We start from the raw sequence: 14,644 nt of genomic DNA on the forward strand, positions 1-14,644 counted from the left end.
TCAGCTCGAAATTTAAACAATAAAAATAAATTAAATGATTCATCACTTTGGAAAAAATTTTTCCTGGATGGTTGACTGAAATACCTCAATAGTTCTTATTTTTTCCTATAGCAAAATAAATCCATATTCAAGCTGTTCTGCTGTTCTGTGTAAAAATGTCCTGCAAAATGTTGGAAGGGGAAGGAAACATATTAATGTCTTTTAGGAATACAATCATTAAATTGAATATATATATATATATATATATATAAAACTTATTTATTTATCTCAGGAACTAGTCTGCCCAGCATGAGATCACAGAGGTCCAGGTTGCAGAATATTAGGTTTTTTTTTTCTTGTTTGAACTTTAGTTGTAAATGAACATTCATTCTCGGTAGAATGGGTTATTGAACGGGCTATGCCCATGTGTATATTCTATAAATGCCTCATAAAAAAGAGCAAGGAGCGCTAACTACATAACAGACAATTAGATAGATAGATTGTCTTATATTTTTGCTATGAAACTGCCCAGTGCTATGCTCAGAGATCAACCATTATTTTGGTCTTTATTGCTTCTTTAATTACAAACTCAGCTTCTTCTCAGTCTTCATCCTCTAGATCCCCCCTTGACATCTGAAATTCTTAACCAACTACATTCCCACTGAAATGCTCTTCTATCTACTTGGGTGCCACCCAACTATCTATTAATGAACAGCCTATCTTCAGGATATCAGATTCATAATTACAACTGCCTAATGGACAATGTGCATTCAACTAGTCATTCATTTATTCATTCAACAATCTGTCCTAGTTACACTGGCTATTGGACTAAATGTAATACAGTGTCTGTCCTATATTGAGGGAAATAAGTGTGAAAACATTGAATTCAATGAAGTCTGTCTGAAGTAGATACATGGGGGATATATTCAGGGCATGTAAGAGTAATTTGTGATTTGATCTTGAGAGTGAACACTCAGGAGAAAGGAAAAAATAAAAATAATTAAAAAGAAAAACTTCAAAGTGAGTGAGTGAGTGACTCATTTGGTGTGGGTTTTAAGTAAGTGTTCACCCTACTTGAGGTGAGCGCTTTTCTTGTAGAAGCAGCTCTGCAAATGGAGAAATGAAATAAACAACAAGGCAGAACATTTAGGCAGAGACGAAGGGATCCAGGAAGACGGACAGTCAATGCGCACAGAGCAGAGAGAGTGCAGTCATGTTTCCAGGCTCTGTTAGCACATATGATGGACTTTATTCTGAAAACAAGGACAGATCTTCACATTGTGTCTTCACAGTGAAACCCCGGTTGTCTTGGAGTTTAGCCATTCCTTCTCTCCCGTTTACATCACTTACCATGGTTAAGTCAATTCTACCTCAAAATGTCTCTTTAATCCACTCCTTCCTCTCTAGCCCCAGTGAAATTTTCCTGTCTCAGCCTCTCAGAATCCCTTACCTAAAAGACTGTACTATTTATCTAACTTTACTCATGTCTTAATCCCTTCTAATTTATCACCTCCCTTGTCACCAAGGTTGCTGTTTTAAATTAATTTTATCAGTACAGCCCCCTGTTGGCTCATTACTGGACAAAATCCAAACTTATCAGCATGGAGTCAAAACTTTTCTATCTGACCCCAACATTCTGGTTCTTGAACCACAGTTTTGGCCTTGTGACAAAAGGTTCTGGAATACAAGCAGGTAGAAATGGGATTCAACTCTTTATTTGTGCCTGGTTCCCAAGAACTCTATGCAAGTCGATGGTATTTGCTATTATAATTACGGAAAGCCACAAATGTTGGTGAAACCAAGGGAGTAAATTAAACGAAGAGTCAAACATAAAGTTAAGATTAATGAACTGGAAAGTAGAGTCAGAACACATCTACAGGACTGAGGTTTCTGAAATACATGAAAATACAGGATGCATACACAAAAATGAGGAATCCCAGAGGAATGTAATGTATGGAGCAATGGATAACACAAGAATATGGCACAATAATTCTTTAGAATTCCTTGCCCACAAGCAATTTTGATAGATGAGTTCTGAACCAGGTTAAATTCCACCTACCCTAGCCCAGCGCTGTCTTATTGTCTTCCCGCTTTCCGGGGACAGCCCATATTTAAGACTAAGCTTATTCAGTGAGGTTCATGAGAAATAGTCCACTCTCCTATACATAGTGCCGTGCTAATCCTTAAGCATATTATTCTAACCAGCAATGAAAAGAGAAGCTCCTGATTTACACACAAGGAAAAGTTAAACAGGTTATGTCCTCGAGATCTAATGGCAATTTCCCCCATCTTGATTTTGATCTGTTGCCAGCTAATCCAATTTGAATTTCCACTCACCTGTGCCCAGTGAAGTTTTGCTTTACCAGCTCAAGCAAGAGCTGAGTGGCAGATTTTCCCCAGAAGATGTTAGAGTCTTTAATAGGGAGCAAATGCGTTATTATTAAGACTCAGACCTTCCAATTTGAGTCTTCTCAACCACATCTAAGCACTTGGCACTGCACTGGTCTCTATCCTGGGTACATATGGTTTGTTTTGGAACAAAATCTACTTTAGCTATTTCCAAGTTCTGATCAGCAAACCAATCTTCTTCCGCAAATGAGATTTTATTGGCCCATGTCAAAATGAAAGAAACAAGGTTAATTCAGTAAAATTTTCCTCAAACCAGCTTTATTTATTATTAAGGACTTTAAAGTAAGAGCTGAGATTAACTCTTTTCTAATTTTTGGTTTTGAAATACAGTTTCTTCCATGAAACAAAAGTGACGAAAGAGTCTACTTTGGGTGGTAAAATCTAGTTTTCTTTTGTCTGTTTGTATCTCTATTAGGAAAAAAATTAATGTTGCCAACCCAGCTGCAATTCTCTCATATACATTTTGAATTTTTCTGGTCTGTGAAACACAAATATATAAGCATTCTTTCAGCCTATATCAACAATGCCCCTGGTCCTATCTTTTTAGGGAAGCATTTTAACATTAGTCCGAGCCTGCAGAAGACAGCAAGTTCTAAATGTGGTTATCTCTCGACCATGGCATTCTTGGTGACCTTGACAAATGGGACATTCCTGTATGGCCCTAGGAAATATAATCCTTGAACAGGGGCTCTGGCATCACATAATACATCTGTTCCAGCATGCCCTCCTCTGTCAGCCTCTGTCTACCTTCCTCGACCATCTCAACTCAGATTTGCATATCTTACCAAGCCTTGGCCCCCAAGTTCTCCAAGCTTCTAATAGCCATGCTACTAGTGTGTCAGGCTCATCCTTAAGGTCTTTATTGGGATGTAAAATCCTGTGTCCTAAGAAACTGCCACCAGGTCCATGAATTCTTTCTTTTCCAGTCTTCAGTTCCAGAACTTGTAATCAAGCATACTCAGACTTTAGCCCCAGTGGCACTCCTGCCAGAACACACTCACCAGTCCTTGTAGCTCCTTGGAGGTTGTCCTCTGTCATCAGTAGGAGCGGGTCCTTAGCCAGATTACATTTGTTATGGTTGAACCAAGGCTCCCAGCCTGGAAGCTCCTGGGGGTGGAGCTCTGTTCCCTGTGCATTGTCTTTCATCACAGGGGATGGAGTCTCTTCACGAAGGAGAGGTGGGCCACTTTTGTAAGCCATGGCAGTTGAGGGGGTCTGCAAAACCAAAATCCACTGGGACATCTCCAGGAGCCTTACTCTGTGTTTCCAGTTCTCAGGTTTTTCTAAGCAGGGTCCTCAGCTTAGTCCAAAAGTTGGGCTTTGGCTGAATATGTGAACGTCTCTTGGAGATCTGCAACTTTCAGGTTCTGAGTCTGCTCTTCATCTTTGAGCCCTGTCTTACTAAAGGAGATACGGGCCTCTGAGCAAACTTCCAAAGAGGATGTCTAGTTTCATGGTTAGCCTTTACCTACTTGGTTAATGGCACTCAGTTTCTCATTATCTCTCTTCAGGAAGTCCTCATTCAGTCTTTTGGACTGGATGTTTGTGTCACTCCTCTGCTGAAATTCACCTGTGGAAGCTCTAATATTTGGAGATAGGGTGTATGAGATGATAAACGTTAAGTGAGGTCATAAAGGTGGGGCCCCAATCCAACAGGGCTGGTGCCCTTCTAAGAAGAGGAAGAGGTCCTGGAGCTCTCGCTAACTCCGTTGTGGGAGGACGTGGCAAGAAGGCGGTCATCTGAAAGTCAGGAAGAAAGTTCTCACCAGGAACAGTATCAGCTGACACCTTAATTTGGACTCCCCAGGTTCCAGAACTGTGATGTATATATTTCTGTTGTTTAAGCCACTCAGTTCATGGTATTTTGTTATGACCACCTAAGCTGAGTAAGATGGGAGGTTAACACACTTTTTCAATAACCAGACAACTCTTTGTATACATTGTTTCCTGCATATGTTTCAAATGCTGAAATCACTTATTTCTCTCCACCAAAATGTTTCCCAGTGAAATGTTCATTAATAAGGCTGCCATCTTGTGTCAGAAACTCTTTCTTCCCACATATTCCTCAGCCTACTGTCCTCATTGCTCACCAAGTGACCAGGTGACAAACCACCAAATCACTTGTTACTTCCTGTCTTCTCAGTCTTGATGTCACCTGGGTCTCTGAGAACACACTAGGAAGGGGTTAGACATTGAAAGGAAATATGAGTGCCTCGTTGCCTTGGCCTTCACAGAGGTTACGTGGTGCTTGCACAATACTCGAGGGAGATCATGGAGGCTACAAATTACATCTAACAGTGACCCTGGAGTATCAAGGCCCAGAGCAGCCTAAAACGGGTGAATAAAAGTTGTATGCTGGAGCGAGTTGCTACTCATTGGAAATATCCTCATTTGTTTGGATGCTCCATGGACTGGTACACAGGTCACGCACTCCATGGACTGGACACAGGTCACTAGCACCAGAGAGTAAGAAGAGGGCAGCAGATATGGATCCAGAAGCTCCAGTCATCTTCCTGAGCAACAGGGTACGTTAGTCCAAAGTCAGTGTGGTGTTACCTCTACTGTTTTCCCAGACCAAGTATGCTGTCGCTCTCTTGTCATTTCTTATGCTTGCTTATACTCACCAAACATAATTGAATGGAACATTTTGTGATCTCATTTTCCTTACAATGTATAATCTCTATTTCCCCCATTTGGGTTGCAGAATGAAAATAAATCGGTCTTCTTCTCCGTAAGTAATGATGGCTTTGGGGGCAGGGTGCACAGAGTAGAGACGTGGGTGTGACCCAAGCCCTAGATGTTTGGCTAAATTGGACGTTTTCTAAAGAAAAGAGGAATGGAAGCACTGCCATAGGGCAAGTATCTGACACCTTGCAGCAGAGTCATCAGATAGTCTAATAATTTATTTCTTTCTAAAACCAAAATTTTTAAATGATTAAAATTTATTTGGAGGAAATGGGAAGAAATTCACTTTGTATTGATACATATTGCTTCTCATTTATTTTTAATCATATTATTTTCCATAACTACTTACATATAAATTATTACACTATATGTTATATTACAATTCCAAATGAAACCAGATTCCTTTCCTAACATACTTGTACCAACAAAAATAGACAATGATAAAAAAAAATTGGTAACCCTTTCTCTATTTTACCTAGTTGTTCTTTCAGTTTGTTTTTGTTTCTGCTTTCCTGAAATGGACAACTTCTTATGAGATCTTTGAACGATTTAAATTTTAAATTAAATATAATTTATTCTGGGAAAATAGCATTAGGCTCTGCATTCTTCTGTTTCAGAATTTTAAACCATAGAGACAGCATCATGTACATGAAAAATATTCCACAGATAGAGACATATACACATGAGGTGCTTATTTGGGGCAGATTTATATTTCACCCACCTACTTGGTGTGATGCTTTAGGGCCCCTTACAAACTGGCTGCCTGCTCTTATATCTCTTGATGCGAGGCTCTATAATCTTGGTTGTGGGCAGAGAGAAAAACTTCCATTGGGAATGGAGTGGGTATTATGAAATGTTGCAAAAGAATAGGTTTTGTTTCTTCCAGTTCTTCTAAAATATAAAATGTCACTTTTTGAAACTAAGATAAGAACAAAAAACAAAAAACAAAATAAAAGTCTGTGACCTAGCTTCCAGGATGTGGCAGACAGAGTGAGATTAATAAAATATATTTCAGATTCTTTCAGCAAGCTGCGAGACAAGAAAGGATGGCCGCCATTGAAAAAGAGGCTTTGGAGAGGCCCCACGAGGATTTCCATGCCACAAGTTTAGAGACAGAAAATTAGCTTGTGGAATTTTCAAAGTGCAGAATAAATATTAATGATTTGGTTTAGCTGAGTAAATAAGTTCAAAGAAGAGAACTTTTTACCTTGGATTTCATACGGCCATGACACGGTGGTCTCAGTGTATAAGGGAGGGGTACGAGGAGACAGAATATTCTGTTATACAGAATGCTTTAAATGTCATGAAATCCACCAGTGAATGCATTTCAGATGACTCTCATTGATTCCTTTTTAATCCTCCACCTTGGTTCATTTCTTAACCTTCCCTGTTTCACAGCTCAAATTTAACCCCATGATGCTCGTATGTATAATAGCTCTTCGTCACTTCCATGAGTGACACCGTAGAGGCCATCGGACATGACATCCCCCAACTTCCCGCAGTTCCAAAAGTTCCCAGGATCCCCATTCATCATTTGTTACCTCCTGCTGGTCTCAGAGTGAGAGATGCTCCTATTTCTGTCCATAGAAAACCCCTTCATCTCTGCTCTTGCTCTGAGGCCCTCTCCCCTTCTGTCATTACTTAAATAAGGAAGGAAGGAAAAAAGGAAAGAAGGAGGGAAGAGGAGAAGGGGGAAGGGAAAAAGCCACTCTTCTTCAGGTATTTTTTCCAGAGAAAATGTGCTTCCTCTCTTTCATTCTCAGGTCTCCTTCTTAATGGATGATGCTAGAATGAACGTCTCCATGTTGTCATTCCTGATTTCATCTACAGTCAGCTAAAATTTTGCTCACAGTGAAGGCCTGCTAATGCTTGCCCAAGTTAAAAAAAAGAAATCCAACCAATATTTTAAGCATTATTTTTCTGGATTCTATGAAATGTTTAATAATGTTGACTGTGCACTAACACATGGGATCTCATTGTCAAATCAGACTAATAGAAGCAGAGATCGTCCTGATTTTTTTAGCATGACTAGTAATTCCAGTGCTCAGCTGTAGCAGAGGAAAGGCTGGGACTTGAGGGCAGCACCTCAGGGTCCTGTCTGCCTGCATCAGTCATGGACTTCTGTTTCAGAATGACGGACAAGGTCTCTAATGCGGTCCATGGTCACCTAACGCAGTGGGATTGTTTAAATTATAAAGGTCTCTATTTTCTGTCCAGGTAAGAGTCGTAGAGCTTCTGTGACATTCCCTAGGCTGTCATTCCTTCTGGATACCAGATCCAGCTTCCTACAGGTGATCTTAGCCAGCTGCCTCCTGCTAACGGTGCTTCGGACATATGTTCTTTTCCTCGGTGCAGATGACAGAGGACCAGGTGACAAAGAGAATAGATCAAGCCACCTGCCCATCTGCCTCTTTTTCTTCCTCTGTCCTGAGTTGAGTCTCTGATAAAAGGAATGAATAGGTTTCAAGCTGACTTATTGAACTTCCCCCGCATCCATTCACATTCCTTTGTCTCTTTGTTTGTTTCCATGACGTAATTGTCCCTTCTGTCCTCTGGATCTATCTCCAATTTCCTTTGTTGAAACATTTCCTTTACCTTCCTCAGGTCAGTCCATTTTCTTTCTTTCTTCATTCTTTTTTGTTCTTTTCTGTTCTCATTCCTCATTCTCTTTATATGTGATTTTTACATTTGCTTATGTTTTTAACCATTACCCTATATCATGGCCACACACACACACACACAGATATTTTAATCTGCACAGAGTTCCTGACCTGTGTATGATGCCATTAGTCTTATATAAATGTTCTACTGCTCTGTAAAAAATTACCCAAAACTTGGGAGCTTAAAGCAACACACACATATTGTCTCATAGTTTGCGGGGGTCAGCAGTTGGGCATTTGCACAGGGTCTCACAGGCTATCATCAGGGTAGGCCGGGCAGCATCTATGTTTGGAAGCTCGCCTGGTGGAGAATCAGCGTTCAGGCTCACTCAGGTTGTTGGCAGTTTATCTCATGAGGTTGCACGACTAAGGTCCTCCTTGTCTTGTCAGCTGTCGGCTGACAGCTGCGCTCCACACTTAGAAGCTGCCCATGGGCCCTTTTGAAACACGGTGGCTTCTTCAGGGTCGGCAGGAGAATCTTTCTCCAGACTGCGAATGGGGAGTCTTACGCTGAAATCTGTGAGTAATCATTCCATCCCCTTTGCTATGTAAGATAATCAAAAAGTAAACACCCCATTTCATTTCCATACTCTTTTGGCTACAAAAAGGCCACAAATTCTACCCAAGCTCAAGGGAAGGGATTTACACAAAAGTGTGGACCTTTTCAGGTCGTCTTAGAATTCTGCCTGGGACAGATCTTAAAATCTTACTATCTAAGTGTCCATCTATTATCTGTCTATCTATTATCTATCTATCTATCTATCTATCTATCTATCTATCTATCTATCTATCTATCTATCTATCTATCTATCTATCTCCAACTTGATATAGTGATAAAGTACAGAAGACTGATTGTAATAATTTTAGTTGCTTGTGGGCTCAGTCTTCCAAGGGAATCTGATGATACATTCTGACACCTGCACTGAATCATATACGTGTACATCTGTGCATACGTATCTGCATAGGTCTGCCTGTGTACAAATATATATTCTCCTTGTCCTTAAAGGATGTGGTTTTAATTGTGTTATTTTGCTTTATCATTTACATCTGTCACATAGAATACCTCAATATGACATAAAATAAAAGTAAATGATTAATCATTTTTTGCAAGTGGAAATTAAGATCAATCCAAGAACAGCTGGGGACAAAATCCTCCTACCTCTCTTTTGCACATTTTTCTTTCATTTCTCAGCACTTCAAGAAATTCCTTGGTCTACTGAGATAACATTTTTATGCAAAAACAATAAATAAACACATGAGTGAAAGTTGGAGTAGAAGTAAGCATACAGTGGTCAAAGAGAAAACTTAGAAACCGAGAAATAATTGTGTTAATTAATTATTAATACTCCCTTAAGGGAGGTTTCATCTCTGCCTGCCTTGGTTATGCTCAGGCGGTACCTGGAGCAGTGTGAGTGCAGCATCCTATAATAGTGGTGAGGGGATCCTTCTGTGTCGGGTACACAGCAGGGCAGAGGTGATGGCAACCGTGGGCTGGGAACTGGCCGTTTAACTCTTAGACTGGTGGCTAATCTAAAGGCGGACATTGTGCTCTGACTCTTGGTTATAACCTAGACTCACTCAGAGACATATGGATGGACAAAGATGGGGATGTGTTGCAGCCAAAACTATTTCAAGGGATTTTGATTTTTTCATCTCTCTCATGGCAGCAATGACAGATATTTTGAAAGTATGCTTACACAGAGAACATAGCCAATATTTTGTAATAACTTTTAAGTGGAGTGTAACCTTTAAAAATTCTAAACAAAATGTAAAAAATAAACTACAGATTTTCCCAAATTGAGGCTTGAGAAGGAAGAGGGTGTGTGCCTGTGTGTCCTTCTCATCTTATTTTTTAATAGAAACTTCAAGATACTAAGCATATAAAATTTCTGGGTAGAGAAAGCTATCACAGGAATTTTGCAGAGTATTAGCTGGTTTCTGGTTCCTTTCCTTCTTGTCATCAGATGGAATGTTAGAGCCTTGTAGTAACAAGCTTCAGGAAAAATAGGGATGGTTTATCAAATTCAGCTGCTCCCACGGGAAGGAAACATTACACATAACTGATGTCATTTGGCTTCAAAGAGCCTTTTGCTAGTCCTTACCTCCCTCTGTAATTGACTTTTTTTTTTCCTATTAACCAATCTAGGTAAGTTAGTGTTCGTGTTCCCTTGATTTCCTTAACTTTTAAGAATTTATTTTTGGGTATATATCAACTTTATGTGTATTAATAGGGAAAGGGAAAGCAATATGAATCTGCTGAGAGAGAAAGAGCAGAAAAAGGAGAGATGGCAGGAAGGAGGGCAGAGAAGGAACGAAGGGAGAAAGAGAGAAGAGTGAAGGATAAAGAGAGACAATTGTGGGAAGAAATGAAGTGGATGGAGAGGGAGCGTTTGACTTTGCAGATAACCCAGGACTCGAATTCAGGCCGGGGTGTCGATGCGCATGTGCACAAATGGATTTTACCCTTTGACACTCTCTGTCACATCATCATTTGTAATCGTCCCTGCGAGCAGCTGCACTTCTCTTCTAGTCTCATCATCTTATTCAAAACTTCTCATAGAATCTATCCTCACTTGCTCATTTTTTGATATCTTCCATGCTTTGCAATTCATCTTCTGCCCACAGCATGCCACTGAAACCGCCTTTTCTAATTTGGCCTCCTACTTGTTAGACACAATGGCTTTTAACGGTCCTTCCTTCCTTCCTTCCTTCCCAGCCCATCCCATTAGAGCTCCGTGCCATCTTTCTTATAAACGAGATTGTAATGCTCTGTTCTTGGGTTTCCACAGGTGCACTCTGGTGACGTCTAAGACTTCCTTAGTTCTTCTTGCAGACTAACGAGTTCCTGAGCTCCCCTCCTTAGCTCCTTCAGGAATTCACCAGGTGATGTCCTAGTCCTCCGTTCTTCCCTCCTGAAACATCATCCCTCCATCAGCTCACCTGTTGATACCCTTCAACCCACCACGTTGATGCAGAGGACTGGCAAGTCTCTGTCTCCAAGCCCAAGCAGTTCCTTTGAGCCTCTGAGTCATGCACTCGACAGCCCTCGATGGTCCATAAACACCTCAAGTTTCATGGTCAAAACCCAAACTCATCATCTTCTGGAATAAACCTGCTTGTCTTTTTTTCTGTGTCTCGTAACTACAGTCAAGAACCTGAAGAGATTTATCATTTCACCTGCTACATTCAGTCAATCTCTAAATTTTATGTTGCTTCTAAAGCTTGGCAAATCTACCCTCCTTGATGACCACTGTCACACGCTATCTTAGCCTCTTACTCCTGTGCTACTGTCACAGAGCACTGAGAGCCATCCTGCAGGTGTTGGAGGGCCTCTTGAGTCTTCCGTTTGTACATATACTCAAAATGTATGTAAACTGTAAAGCTCACCACATTAATTACTTGGAGAAACCTTCCACAACTTCTTATAAACAAGAGAACACAGTCTAAATTTCGTAAAATGGCATCCAGTATCTGGAGCTATCTCCCTTTCTAGCATTACTTCTGGGCACTTTTTTCGTTCAGAATTTAAGCTCTAATGATCCCAACCTGTTTATGATTCCTTTTATCACAAAATGCAGTTTCCCTGTGCCAGCCTTCTCCCTGGATGTCCCCTCTTCCCTGGAACCCCAATTTGTCCTTTTAAAAAAATGTCCTAAAGAGAGTTTTCCTGAGTGCTGGAGACTGGGGTAAGTGTCCCTCCTCTGTGCTACCAGCAACCTGTTATTGCTGTTGAAAGATGATAATTGTGTGCCTGCCAAGGACTGAAAGCTTGAACATGTGAAGGGCAGGAAAGGATCACTCCTCCCCTTACAAGAGGAAAAATGAGGACGCACTTTAAGTAAACAACTTTCCTTAAAGCCATCAAAGAGCTGAGATCTCAGAGCAATCCAGTATTCTCACATCTGGAGTCCTGTTCCTGCAGGGGAAAGCAAGACCTGAGCATCATTTATCTGGGAGAGATACCCTGAATACCATAAAAGCCGGTAAGATTTGGCCAGAAATTTACAATGCATTGTAGGAGGCCAACTCTGGGCTAGTGACAGAGGGTGAAGCCCTAGGGAGATTGGCACCTTCTTGCAGATTTTACACCAGGTGCTCAAAGGGAAAATCAGAGAGAACTCTGAAAGCTCAGCCTTCGTAGCGCCTGGGGTTGGGGAACAGTTGCCTCTGCCTAAATCTGCCCAGACCTACTTTCCCTATCTGCCTTATGGGGAAAAATGAAAAAGACTGATGACACAGGACAAGTATAAGAAATCTGCAGCTTGAGGGTATAAACTGATGAACACATCATTTAAGTTTATTCTGTTAAAAAATGGAGAAAGAAAACATTGAGTACACATTCCAAATATTTCTAAGAAAAAAAAACACGGTCGCAAAATGTAAAGGAATTGGAATCTAAAGACTGAAACTGCAATTTAATTGTAATTTGTTGTATAATTTTTCGAGTTGTTCCATCATAAAATGGGGCTTGCGTTGACAGTGAAGCCATGTCAAATGAGGAGGCGGTTGAACACATTTCATTATTTTGAATACTGAGAGCATAAATGAGGAATTTGTCTTTCCCTGGGAAACACCCGCTACCGGGAATGACTGAGACCAAGAGAGCAGGTCAAGCGCTGTCTCTCTTCCTCTCTTCACTCTTCATTCAGTATAAGAAGGCGTTTTCCTGAACGTAGTGAGAGGTTACCGCGTGACGCCCGATGTATGGAGCACATTCTAGGCAATCGCTCCATTGTTGGCGGTCTTACTGCGAACGTACCCTGATTTTCACAACCTAAATTACAGGCCATAGCTGACCACCACTCACATTATGAGACCAGACAAGAGTAACTAACCGCACACCTCTGTTAGGGTGGTTACGTAGCAGGGTGGTTTTGAAACTAGTTACTTCTAGGCTCCAAATCTGACTCTGCTTGGTTAACCCTGTGACTCTTTCAAAAATAATTAATTTCTTTGAAATTTAGTCTCCTTAGGTGTATACAGAAAATAACGCCTAGTCGGAGAGTTGCTGTGAAGTGGAACATCTCGACGTAGGCCAGTCTTCAGTTTAGCCCAAGTATCCATGAAGAAACCTGTTCTTTTTATTTTTCATTATTTTTAAATTCCTTATTATTATTATTATTAATTTTATTTATTACTGTTATTATCATTAGAGTTGTTTTTGTTTTTTAAATAAATAGCATCAGCTTTCTGTTTTTATTTGATTGAATGGACGTTTACCTTGGATATCTATAAATATACAATAAGAATTTAATATAGCTGGTATTGCTTTATTGAATTTGCTGAGATCTTTAAATTAGAAGAGGAAAGTCCCTTGTTTTGACTCGAAGAGCCTTGTCCTAGGTGAAATAGTTCGCAGTTTATCAAACACTGAAGCCCATTAAGAGTTCTTTCAAAGAATAACTGTCTAAAACTTGCAAACTGCAGATGCAAGAGTTGATGTGCTTATAATGGACCTGCAGTACATGGCATTTCATCAGGCATTCAATGAGCTAAATTTAGAGCAACAGCGAGCATAATGGTACCATGGAGTCAAATAAAATCCCTGCTCTGATGGCAGCCTGCAACATTCAAAGACATTTGCAATGTTAATGCATTTGATTTATTAATCTTTCTCATTCAGCATCTTATTAGGTTTTAAATGGTCAATATTTAGCATCACATTTCTGGAGAGAAAATGAATCCCTGTCATATACTAAATTGAAAATAAAAGGCTTATACTCGGTGACTAGAACTGACCCTGTTTGCATTCATTATGGATGAAGCAAATGCAGCAGGAGAGCATTTTCTCTGTCATTGAATTCACTTGAGATGGAGACGTTTTAGACGTTTGTGTCTTGAAGTTCCGGGCCACATAAATACGATCTGGTAAGAACAAGGTAATTCCTGGCGTAGAAAGACCTACATTCTGAAGTCTTACCTTGTGCGCGTGTGCACGCATGCACACACACACACACACACACACCCCTCTCAAGTAATTAGAGTGTTGTGCAAAACATAGTAGGAGAGTTTGGGAAAAATGAGCATGCACTCGGTGATCCCACATCCCCAGTTTTCCTCCTGAACTTATAAGACTTTCCTTTCATCCCTTCTTTCCTCCTTCTCTCTCTTTCACAGACTCCCCCTCGCCTACCCCCACTTCCATAATTTGAATAATATGTGCCAAAACAAAGGAAAGAAAATCACAAGCTTTCCAGGAAAACCTCCTTAGTTCTGAGAAGCAAGACTTGCAAATGAAAAGATCTGTATTACAATCAATATGTTATTTGATATCACCTGTCTGTCCTATATGTTAGGTATACATTAAACTAATTACTTGTATTTAAGAGCTCACATTTGTCCCACAGCATCCTTAAGTAAACTGCTGTCAGAACAAAAATGTTTAATCTAGATGTTGAATAAATAAGTTGGTAAAAAGCATAAGTCATATTTTAAAACAATGGTTCATCTACAGGCATTTTATGCCTTCACAAGCATAGATAAAGCTAGTTTAATTGGGCATGTGAAGAAGTGAGCATTAGTATATCATTTCAAATTACTAAAACTAAAAAAGAAGTTAGAAAACTGCAATTGTGATATTTAGAATAAAAATGTCATATAAATATTTTGCTATATGTTCCTTCAAAAGCGTAACTCTTTTTCCTTGTGAAAATCTCAGGGTTCCTCTCTTTTGAGGTCTTAAATGGCATGCAATTTGCTGATAATTCAGATGACATGTTTAGTAGTGGTTCTGATAGAATTGTGGATTGTGGTTCACAGGCTTCTGTCTTTTTGTGCCAGACTAACTTGCAGGCAGTTGAATGCATCGTTGAGGTAGCCCTGGAAACACCGAGAGCAGGCATGGGGGCACTCAGATGAGTTCTACAGAAGCCAGTCCATCTGGTGCGAGGTAGGCTTCCCCCAGAACTTCA

The 14,644-nt window shown here is 40.2% G+C and overlaps 1 long non-coding RNA gene across 1 annotated transcript; it reads left to right on the plus strand.

Moving 5' to 3' along the window:
- The first annotated feature begins 3,894 nt into the window (after positions 1-3,894).
- LOC140685559 (uncharacterized) lies at positions 3,895-10,858 on the plus strand. The gene is made up of 3 exons (XR_012058820.1): positions 3,895-4,211; positions 4,811-4,913; positions 10,523-10,858. It is a non-coding gene; the product is annotated as an uncharacterized lncRNA (long non-coding RNA).
- The last annotated feature ends 3,786 nt before the right edge of the window (positions 10,859-14,644 follow it).

Source organism: Vicugna pacos, chromosome 14 (assembly GCF_048564905.1).
Source record: "Vicugna pacos chromosome 14, VicPac4, whole genome shotgun sequence".
NCBI lineage: Eukaryota > Metazoa > Chordata > Mammalia > Artiodactyla > Camelidae > Vicugna > Vicugna pacos.